Genomic DNA, 10,891 nt, shown 5'->3' on the forward strand with positions numbered 1-10,891 from the left:
AAATCATACAATAAAAGATTTAAACCTTTTAAGTTTGGGTTTTTTTGTCTATATTTGGACTGTACCACCAGCAGTAAGTTTTATTTATGAGTTGTGCAAATGTTGCCACAGACATATGCAGTTCCCATCAAGGATCTTTCACACCTGTTTTTGCATGCTGATGTCACTTGAGCACTTGACTCTCGCTAAAATCTTGTCTAAAGTGGAAATGAATGGAAATAGTACGGATGAATACACAGATTTTCCTCTCTTGATTTTAACTTAATTGTAAAGGAAACAGTCTTCATATTTTGTCACAAACGGAAACAGAGTAATTTCCTGTACCTTCTAAGCCCAGTCTCAAGATAACATGGAAAAACCCTGACATCAGAGGGAAAATGACACAAAAGGAAGCAATGGCAAAGAAAGAGAGAGAGAGAAAAGATATTGTGGAAAGAGAAGAGGATAATGCGATAGAGTGACAGGAAAAAAAACAGATAACAGAGAGAGATGGGGGGAGGAGGAAAGTTGAGGGGTGGTGTTTAAGGAGGGGTGAGGCTTTGTAAATCTGAGAGGCTGGAAGCACATTTGAATTCAGGCTGTGTGTCTCCTGCGCTAGCCGAATGTTACCTGCTCTAGCATGGCAACAGAGAGAGGGAGAGTGGTGAGCTTCAGCTGCAGCCTCCACACACACACGCACACACACAAACACACACACACACGTGCATGCACAGCAACAACAGGAGTGCGAAGAGTGACACAGGTAAGCAGGAACGCCCCTGATGGAAGACGACCCTCGAGAGAGCGAAGCAGCGTGTGCAGTGAGAGGGAGAGATACTGAAGGAGGAGCTATAGAGCTGGCATTTTTTGGAGGAGGGAGAAAAGAGAAATCACGCTGAAGCTAAAAATCTCTGAATCTGGACTCCCAGGGTGGGCTTACATTGAAGGATAGACAGGGAAAAAAGAAAGATGGATGTGGAGCGATGCAAGTGCTCTTATTGGACAATTTTGTGAGGCTGCAAAGCACTAAGGGGCACAGAAGAAAATGATATTTAGTTTTTATAGCAAGACCATTCGGAGGGCTTAAACCGGGGGGAGGCTGAATGGGAGGTTTTTTAATTTTTTGGACAGGGTGAGCTGGGACAAAGAAATGGGTGAGGTTTGGTATGGGGAAGGTAAACACACACAGGATGGGAAAAGAACCACCTGTCCTTCTTAAGATGAGGTGAGCGCACATTAACAGAAGCACACACAGAAACCTCGCACACACTCTGCACATCACACTGAGTCTTCAGGACAGTTTCACAGGATTCATGATAGATTGGATCCTCGCTCCCCTCAAAGTGCGTGACTTTGAAAATGCTTTGAGACGTCTGCCGTCGGGATCCCCTGGATTCATCTGAGGACTGAACTTGTGAATAGAACCAGCCACTAAACTCCCAGGTGACTCTCTCCTGCGACAACCTGTGGACACAGAAGCTCGGATTTTTTTCTTTTGCAGGATCCCTCCCCCTAAAAAAAAAAAAGCAAAACTAAAAACTCCCTGATGAGCTTGCAATCAGGTGGATCACCTGTGTGATGAAGATCCTGTCCTGAAACGACCCATCCCGGAGGCTTCATCAGCCTGTGCCCTTTTCTCCCCCCAACTAGATGTCTTGATGTATTGCTGTGGGCTGGGACACTGGCGGAGAGTGCAGTCCACCTATGTAAGTGACCATTACAGCATCCATCCCATCTTTTTGATCTCATAGCAACAGTGGAGTTGTTTGGTGGTGTGTGGATTTATCGTATACTTTTGCAAAAAAAATGCTGATGATGCATTCATATTTATATCCAGGGTTGTCATTCATATGTATAAGCATGACAGAATTACTGCCTGCAAGCAGCTGTGAGCGTGACTCTTGCAACCTGTTATTTGCTGCTAAGCTGTTCATTTCTCAGTGACAGTGAGTTTTCACCTGGGCTGCATTTTAACAGATGGTGAAAATGTCAAACAGCTCAGCGTATTGACTCCAGTACAGGACTTAATAGCACCGTACCAAAAGATGGAATGTCAGGTAATGGATAGTTTCCTTTTTTTCCCACCCAGGCAGCAGTTTGGTCACCGAGCAAGTAAAGTAAACAATGTGTGAAAATTGTCTTCAAAATTAAGATGATTTTCAGCATTACAGTTCCCGTCTTCCTCACATCGTATGTCCTGGCTGAGGTTTCTGAAGGTGAAAAGAAGCGGAGGAGGACAGACAGGTGCTGTTATCTAATTACAAGTCAAGTTTACTGTCCTCTCAATGACAGAGATGAGAAGGGAGGACAGTTTCCTGCCTCTACAGCGCTCTCATCCACCTGTTTTTCTTTCTTGTGCTTTTGCCTGTCCTCTAACTCTCTCTTCACTTGCCCTCCTCTCTCCTTCCGTCCAGTGTCTGTGTATCCTCTGTTTAGTTGTGTTGTAGTCGATAGAGTGAGAGTTGTGCATTGTGCAATGGCGCTGACTGCAGAGCACCCTAACCACATTCCTACATGAAACAGGCTTACTGTCAGCCCTCAGCACTCAATAGGCTGTCAGCGCAGAGCCGCGCAGATTACCACGTACTGTACTGCTGCATGTAATGTGTGCCCACCTCAGCAACGAGCCAGGAAAGGAGCTTACAGACTCAAAAGGCACGGCTGGGTAAAAGCAGTGACACATCCTACCGACATTCAGCGTAGTTTCATCAAAATGTGTGTGTGTTTGCAGGCTTAGTTTAGCACCTACTGTTAAATAAGTGTGTGCAAATATAAAGAACTAAGACACAATTCTACAAAATCTCTTCTGTAGATGCAATCACTCTTTCTAATTTTGTGCAGAAACTACATTACTCATGCATTATTTTTACTCATGTTGCTATGATACATTATGTGTCAGGGTGCTAATTACACTTGAGTGAGATATAAATGCTTTTATAATAAAAACCAGCCCGGAGGCTGCTGGGCCAATAAAGGTTGGAGAATAAATCAAAGAAGTCACCACCTTAATAATCAGATCGATAAATAACCAAATAAACATGTTCTAATACACAATTTCCATAATCGTATGTTCTTTGTTAATAAATATGTCATAGTATACATACAGTAGCATAGATTTCTGATTTAACACACAATATACATTCTGACCCAAAGGATTTCGAGCAGCATATGTTGCCATCCCCAAATGCATGTTTCAGGGAAGGCCTTCCTTTTTTTAGCAAGATAATGCAATATCTTGCATTATTATGCAATATTTTTAAGAAATTTGAACTCCTGTAAATCCCCCCAGAATTGTATAAGTTGACTAGCACAATTACTTTACTACAACCAACATGATTTAATCCGTGCCCTAAAAGCTAAGTTAAGATGAAACATCCGAATTCTACTGACAAGGCTTTGGAAATAATAAGTGGTCGATTTTTTATATTTTGTCTTTGCTGTCACTGTTTTAAATAAATATATATAACAAAAAACTGAAGCATAAGTCAATTTAAATTCTTATTTTTACAATGTTCCTCCAGGTGGAGCTTTTGCTGGCGTATAATAAAGCTGGATTATTTTAAGTGCTCATCTGGCTCTAAGAAGGAGGTTATGGACATCTTTAGATATCAAACAATTCTCTCTGTAGTGGCTGCCATTTTCACACTGAGAGTCAGAACAGCTTAGCCAACAGGTGAAGGGCAAGGCACGCTTATCCCCATTACACGAATGTGATAAAACCTTAAAAACACAAACGAAATTTCAGGAATCAGTTTGTATGTTATCTAAAATTCCCTATACTTCCCTCTCCACTTAAAGTTGTTTGTTAGAAAAAAAAGCATTAATTTAAAACTATATATAGCCAAAACATCTTTTTATAATAGATACATACAAAAAATGAAGGGAACATTTGATCAGCAGTGCAACATAACGTCAGTTCAGGTATGTCTGTCTAGGAACCACTTGAATCCACAGCTGCTGTGGTGCAAATGGAAGTGACAACAGGTGCACAGCAGAGGCAACAATGAGACAATCCCCCACAAAGGAATGGTTTCTGTTTTTTCCCTTATTTCCTCATCCCTCCTGACTGATTTCTCTCTAGTTTTGTGTTTTGCTCGGGTCCTTGTCAACACTGGTTGCATGAGTTGTATCCCATTCAGGTTGCACAGATATGGTAGCTACTCCAGGTTGGCAGAGCCACACGTCCATTTCCAAGGATTTCTGTGTCTCCCAGAAGAGTCTTATAACTGTGGGGGAGATACCAGGAAATTGGCTGTTACACAGGAGGAGCACCGCTAGACCTAGAGAATTACTTCCAGGAGGGTACTCATGCATGTTCCTGCCCAAACTGTTAGAAACCAACTCCCGATGTCCTTTAATGGGACCTGTGCTCACAGCCCATTCACTTACATTGACATTACTTTTTTCATTAGTGTACATTATCTGAATGTTAGCACGACGTGAGCATATTCTTTGGTTGTTTGGCTGCTCTAACAAACCAAATGTCATTTATCCCCCCAAAAAACATTAAGAAATGAAACCTTGAAAGTAAATGTAAATAAAAACACATTTAAATAATAATTCCACTGGGGCTTGTTTCATGCAAGGACACATCATCATGCATTCATTATTACATTGGTGAAATTTTAAACTGAGGGTTGTGGAACAGGCAAAACGAATGCATGTTAAAGTCATTTTTACTTTGGGATCATTTGAGCTGACTCGTGTGGGTTTTGATATTCAAAACAAGGGGAATTTAAAACCAGCTCTGGCAGAGAATCAAAGCTTTAAATGATAGATGTAGCAGCTGTGCCTTTTTGCCTGGATTCTCCTGCTGTAAACTTGAACACTCACATGTTTAGGGCTCGCTTTTTTCACTTTACGTGATCTGTTTGAGCAAACAGATAAAGTCATGTTCTATCTGTGACACAGAAGTTTCTGTTATTATTTCTACTTATTCACAAGTTCTTAACGTGGGACTCTTTCTCATGCTAATATAATCAAAACAGATCACAATAACAGTGCATGTTTACCGGCTCTCACACATGCCAAGATATGGTTTTGGTACAGGATGTTTCCCTTTTTTTTAGTCCAAAAGCATTTCTGAACATTTCAAATTATATTTTTACCTGCACAGAATCCAACATTAAACATGAACTCTTGACTCTTTTTCATATTGCAGAAGTGACTCTACACCGACCACAGATCTATACTGTGCTAGGGTGGGCATTGATTATAACGTTCAATCAAAACCTTTTGGATTTGGTGAACACGCTGCAAGCCGTGGTTGGTATTGACTTGTTTCTTCACTCATGCTGCTATATCCTCCTTCACTGGAGGCGATGGCATTGTGATTCATACTCAAGTATCTCTTCAGGCCAAAAAAACCCTTCAGCACTGCTCAAATATAGTTCTTTATTTATTTATTTAAACATAGATGTACTGTTCACTGAAGGAGAGTTATACTGAATAAATTATTCGAGGTCATATGATCAAATCAATGTAATATATTTTTTTAAAAAGAAAGAAATTATTTTTGATGATTGTTTGTTTTTTTAAGAGTGGGGGTTACACACAGAGTCTTACACAAGAGTCTAATAGCTTAGTGGACCATAAATTACTAAAGACAGAAAGAAGCAGCTGGTCCCAAAACACGCATCTCTGATGTACACAGGCTAAAATGCTAAAAATGCTATTTAATGTTGTTAGGTGGTGTCTTCAGTAGAGGCTCTTGGATACCACTATGACTTTCTGTTACCTGGATAAGTTCAGATTTAACGCTGAAGTTGTCTGCAGTATGAAGTTAGTTCAGTTGTTACAGGGAATATCGCCACAGTAACTTATGTAACACGCCCCTAGTGGCAGGTCCACTGACAGATTATATTTGGATCTGAACAGACCAGTTAAATGATGAGATGGACAACAGGTAGTGTGTTTTCCTCTCTCACTTCTGCCAGATCTTCATTTATACACATGCATGCGTTCAAAATGTGTTACAAACACTTCTTAATCTCTTTGTCTCAAAATCAGAATGAACTCAGAATGAAATAATATAATCAAAACCCAAACAATCATAGCTGTTCTTCACACAGGGTTTGACAGGACAACCATTCCTGCATTGCACCATACTGAGAGGCATTTCTGTAGAAATCTTCACACCACATGGCAAAGCTAACAGAATTATTATTACATTAACTTTTGACACTTACAGTGGCGGCACACAAAAACTGCCTCTCTGAACTCACTAACTCATACATACAGGAGCCATGTTTTACTGTTGTTACAAAACAGCCTTAAGTTTAGAAAGAAACCACCACCAAGGCTACACATAACTCCAGCGTGTGGTGAGCTAAGCTAGCTCCTACTGTCCTAGCAGCAACACATTACATTCCAAAAAGCAAAACAAACAAATACAAACTACTGGTCAGACCTTACCTTTATTTGGTATGTTAATTATATGGATCAAATGTGTGATTTTATTACTTACTAACCTGAAAAAAGATGGGCGACGCACTTCGCTGTCTCGTTTGGGTGGAAGTGCCCCCTTGTGGCGTAATTTAGGATCGCGCTATATGTTGGATCTTCAACAAAAATCAATCACATTACGGCCCTTCTTTAACAAAATTACGTATGAAACTTACACAATATACAAAATTAAATCACATAATGTGACCAAACATTATGGTGCGTCACACAGGGACACATACTGTGAACATGACCTGCTCCAGAGCAGGTTACAGTAGCAGGTTCTGAAGCTTTTCAATACCATCAAATGTTGGACTATCAATGAGAAATATAATTCTTTTTAAATTCTTTTTAAATTTGACCACAATTGTATTTTCAGCTATTAATATTTGACCCAAATTCTGGGCACCTTATTTGTACTTGCTGATCTCGTTTCAGATTTGCACATACTGTAGTTTAGGCCGACGTTTGACCTCAGCTTTTATATTCCTTCTTTATTTTCTCTCAAGCAAGTCTGCAGCTGAAGGCATACAAACTACTGTTTTTTACACATTAACTTAATGAAATACTCAAATATTATCCATCAGATTCTCCTGTATCTTAATTGACAGAGCTGTGATATTGATAAATCTGTTAACTTACACAGTCAGCATAGTTGTCCTCTTTCTTCCCTGGCTTGAAATAGGATAAACTTTACTAATATAGTAACTCTTTTCCAGCTCTACTGACTAAAGCACTTAAAGTGCCCACTTTTAATACTAAACTACTGTGCAGTGCTTTTCCTTTCACATGCATACTCACACTGCTGCTTTGTCTGCAGCAGCTGTGTTGCTTTCAGTGATGCTACCCGTTTAACCTCTTCATGCCCATTTTCTGAGCTGTACTCTGAGGGTCACTGGGTTGCTGCAGTTACAGTACTACATGGATGAAGTTGTAACGGAGCATGTGGGAATGTTTTTGATGACACTGTCGCGGTATCCTTGCATGGGGGATTTTTAAATGATCTTTTCAGCCACAGTCAGAAAAACGATGTTTTCGACTTATCACAGATTCCCCATCATACAAAGAAGAGTTTAAACTGAGTTTCAGTTTACCAGAAAGAGTTCTTTTTAAAATATAAAGTAAAATAAATAAAAGGTCTGGAGGTCTGGCAAAGCTGAACTAACAAATAAAGCAAGAAAGACACCAGGATCAGCATTCCAAAAGGGAAAGAGCAGGGATCTGGAGATAGCCTCCTTTAAATGTGGGGTTACACCAACACCCTAAGAAAGACAGGAGATGAGCGAGGGAGGAGCGAGGAAAACAGAAGAGAAGAAAGAAGGAAAGAAGAAGCAAACACAAGGGGAGGCTGCATATCACTGATATCACTAATAATTGTGGATACTACTAAAAATCCTGTGAATGTTTAGTAGTATCCACTACTATCCCCGTAGTATCCCGGACTACGACAATTTAAGAATGTCGAATGTTTAAACATTCGACATTCTTAAATTGTCGTAATTCCTGGGAACAGAAAAACAAATGTTTAAAATCCAAACTGCTTGCATTAAACATATGGCTTTGCTGACTCTTACTTAGACTACAGTTGAGTGCTTACCTGCACATGTGTTACATGTATTTTTACTGCAGTTGACTGAGTTCAGCCTGTGCAGTGGATCATATTGTGCAGTGTGTATCCAGTAAATGTAGCCAGATTATTCACACAATGCATGATTCAGTACAGCAGTGCAAATGAACTGCAGAGTCTCAAAATAAGCAGCAGTCAGCAGGTTAATGGTCTGACAGGGAGCATCGGTGCGCGCTGCCTGTAGTCCTCTCTCTGCATTAGGTGTTCAGTGCAGTGTGAGCAGTGGAATTTTCATCTCAACATTTCAAGACTCCCCATGAACTTTACTTGCTTATAAGACCCTCACTGCAGCCTGCTTGAGCATGTTATGAAGAAAAATGAGATATTTCACAGCAGCCAATTTAATGTTTCCTCTTTAATCTCACACGAGGGATCAGTAACCGACTCTCACATCTGTGTCTTTGCAGTTCTTTGTACTGCTTCCTCCACTTCATAACCTTCTCCTTCCTAACTCACTCTCCCTCCATCTTAAAACACTCACTGCCCTATCCCTCATATTCCATTGTCAGTCTCTTCTTTCCCAGTTGTAAGAAGGGTGGGATTGGCACCAGCATCCAACCGCCAGCATCGCAGGGAAGGGGACATCAGCCCCTCCTAAGTTATTCATACAGGTTTCATGAAGATGAAGCCACTGATAGAGAGGAGGAGCAGTGAGACTCAGGTGGACGAGTGAAAGAACGTTCTCCATGTGCTATTTCTGCCTCTGATGAGCACTTTTGGAGTCGTCCTATCTTTGTTTCCGTCTCACTCCCTGGCCTCCTCCTCCTTCTTGACTGAGTTTTGGAGCATATTCAGCGGGGTGTGATTGGAGGGCAACGCTCCAGGCAGATGTAAATCTGGTGAGGGCTGTTGGCACAGGGGAAAACAGAGGACGTCAAATGAAAAACCTGTCTCCATCTCCAAGCGGGCTATCGCGCTTAAAGGTGGACTGAAATCTGTGTCTTTGTGGATGCTAAGCTTATCACGAGCCGAGTGCTTGACCTTTTCACCTGCAAGTCATGTCAAAATTGCTCAAGAACAGAAATGTGTCCTGGGTGAGTACTGCCTGTCTGGTAGGTTGATGGGGGGAAGCAGATTATTTCAGCTCAATTTTTAATGCTTCTCAATTCTGTCAGGCTTATCTGCTTTGAAATTTGTTGTCTACGGTTGCATTTTCTAAGGAATGATGCATGTAGAAGTTTCAGTATACCGGAGTTTGGTTTGTATATTCAAAAGACATAAACTCACTGTCGGTGATGCCTCTTCTGCACATCTGCTTTGGTTTGTCCAACAGCTGTGTGGTGATAAAAAGCTCAGCTCTTCTTCAGCTTGCTTTGCACCATCCTGTTGTGTCAGTCGTACACCATCCGAGCATCGACTGATGAAAACGTATGAAAAGAAACTGATAGGGCTGAAATCGATGAATGGAAATAACTGTAAAGTTCACTCGGGGCTAACTTGTGCTCACCAGGCTTCCAGTGTTAATGATTTAATATTTTGGTTGTGTTCACTTGCTACTAAAAATAAAATTTTCAGTCTTTTATTGTTTATTTATTTATTTATTTATTAATTTAGTTCAGGGGAGGTATGTGGGTTTATGGACATTGGGGAGGGTGGAGTGTCCAGTCTTGCCTGAAAATTATGCATGCTGTCCATCTCTGGCTCAGCAGTCCTGCACTACCGGCTCCAGATTGACAGAACACACATACACAAAGGTTATAAGAAGCTTAAGGACAGATCTTTGTTTATGTATGTGTAAAAGCACATGTGCACATGAACTCATGTTGGATGACAAGTGAGATGAAAGCTCTGTGCTTTATATTTCTGCATTTTAACAGTAAAAAAATCTGTGACTATATATATATATATATATATATATATATATGGAGAGAGCGATAACTGAGTGAAGAAGTCTACGAAATTGTTTCTGTCAGATTAAGTTAGTGTAGTGAGTTCTGTCAACTACTTTTTCTATAGTGAAGATTTTGATAAGCCATTTGTTTGAATATATGTTTTTCATATGTTTTTACTGGCTATATGGCAGCAGCAGACGTAAACTAGTTTTTATCTCTTTTAATCTGCCAAACATTACTCTAACGGCTTTGATAGTTCAGGGGGAAAAAACAAGAAAAAGTTAAAGTTACCCTTCTCTGTAAGTCCAAAAAATGTTGCGGTATTATAGAAAGTATAGACATGTTGCACATAGCTTTTGTGTCTGATAAGTGAAGCCAGTGTATGCTGTAGAGACTGTTATCCGTCTAATGGCCAAAAGTAGCCAATTCTTTTGAAGAAATGTGGTTGTATAAAAAGTTCTGGGAAAAATAGCTCTTGTGTCACTTGATCTTTGACCGCTGTAAAGTTTATGGGTTCAGTTTCTATTTTCAGTTCTTACTTAATACAACATGATTTTCATTTTGTAAATTATGGTTCCGATTAATGTGCAGAAAGAAAGTAGTGTTTATGTAGAGCTACAGCACGGTACAAAAGTCTTGAGCTCATTTCTTTATATTTTACTAGGAAAAGAGGAAATCGGTGCAGACTGAAAGGCAATGTTTGGTGTGACTAGCTTTATTCTTCATCACAGCTTGAAGTCTCTTAGGCAGCTTTCTTGTCATTTTGTAGTCTGCAGGAATAGTTCTCCATGTTTCTTGAAGGACATTCAAAACTCTTTTTTTGGATGTTGGCTGCCTTTTGTTCCCGCACTGCTTTACTAGTGTACAATCTGGACTTTGGGGAGGCAAATCCATGTCTAAAAGTGCTGCTCAGTGTCTTTTTCTGTCCAGGTTTTTGCATTGACTGTGGGTTTGAATCATTGCGATGCTGAAAAATGAAACTGTTGCAATTCGGATGCTTTTGAGATGT

The sequence above is a fragment of the Oreochromis aureus genome, linkage group 18 (genome assembly GCF_013358895.1).
Source record: "Oreochromis aureus strain Israel breed Guangdong linkage group 18, ZZ_aureus, whole genome shotgun sequence".
Lineage (NCBI taxonomy): Eukaryota > Metazoa > Chordata > Actinopteri > Cichliformes > Cichlidae > Oreochromis > Oreochromis aureus.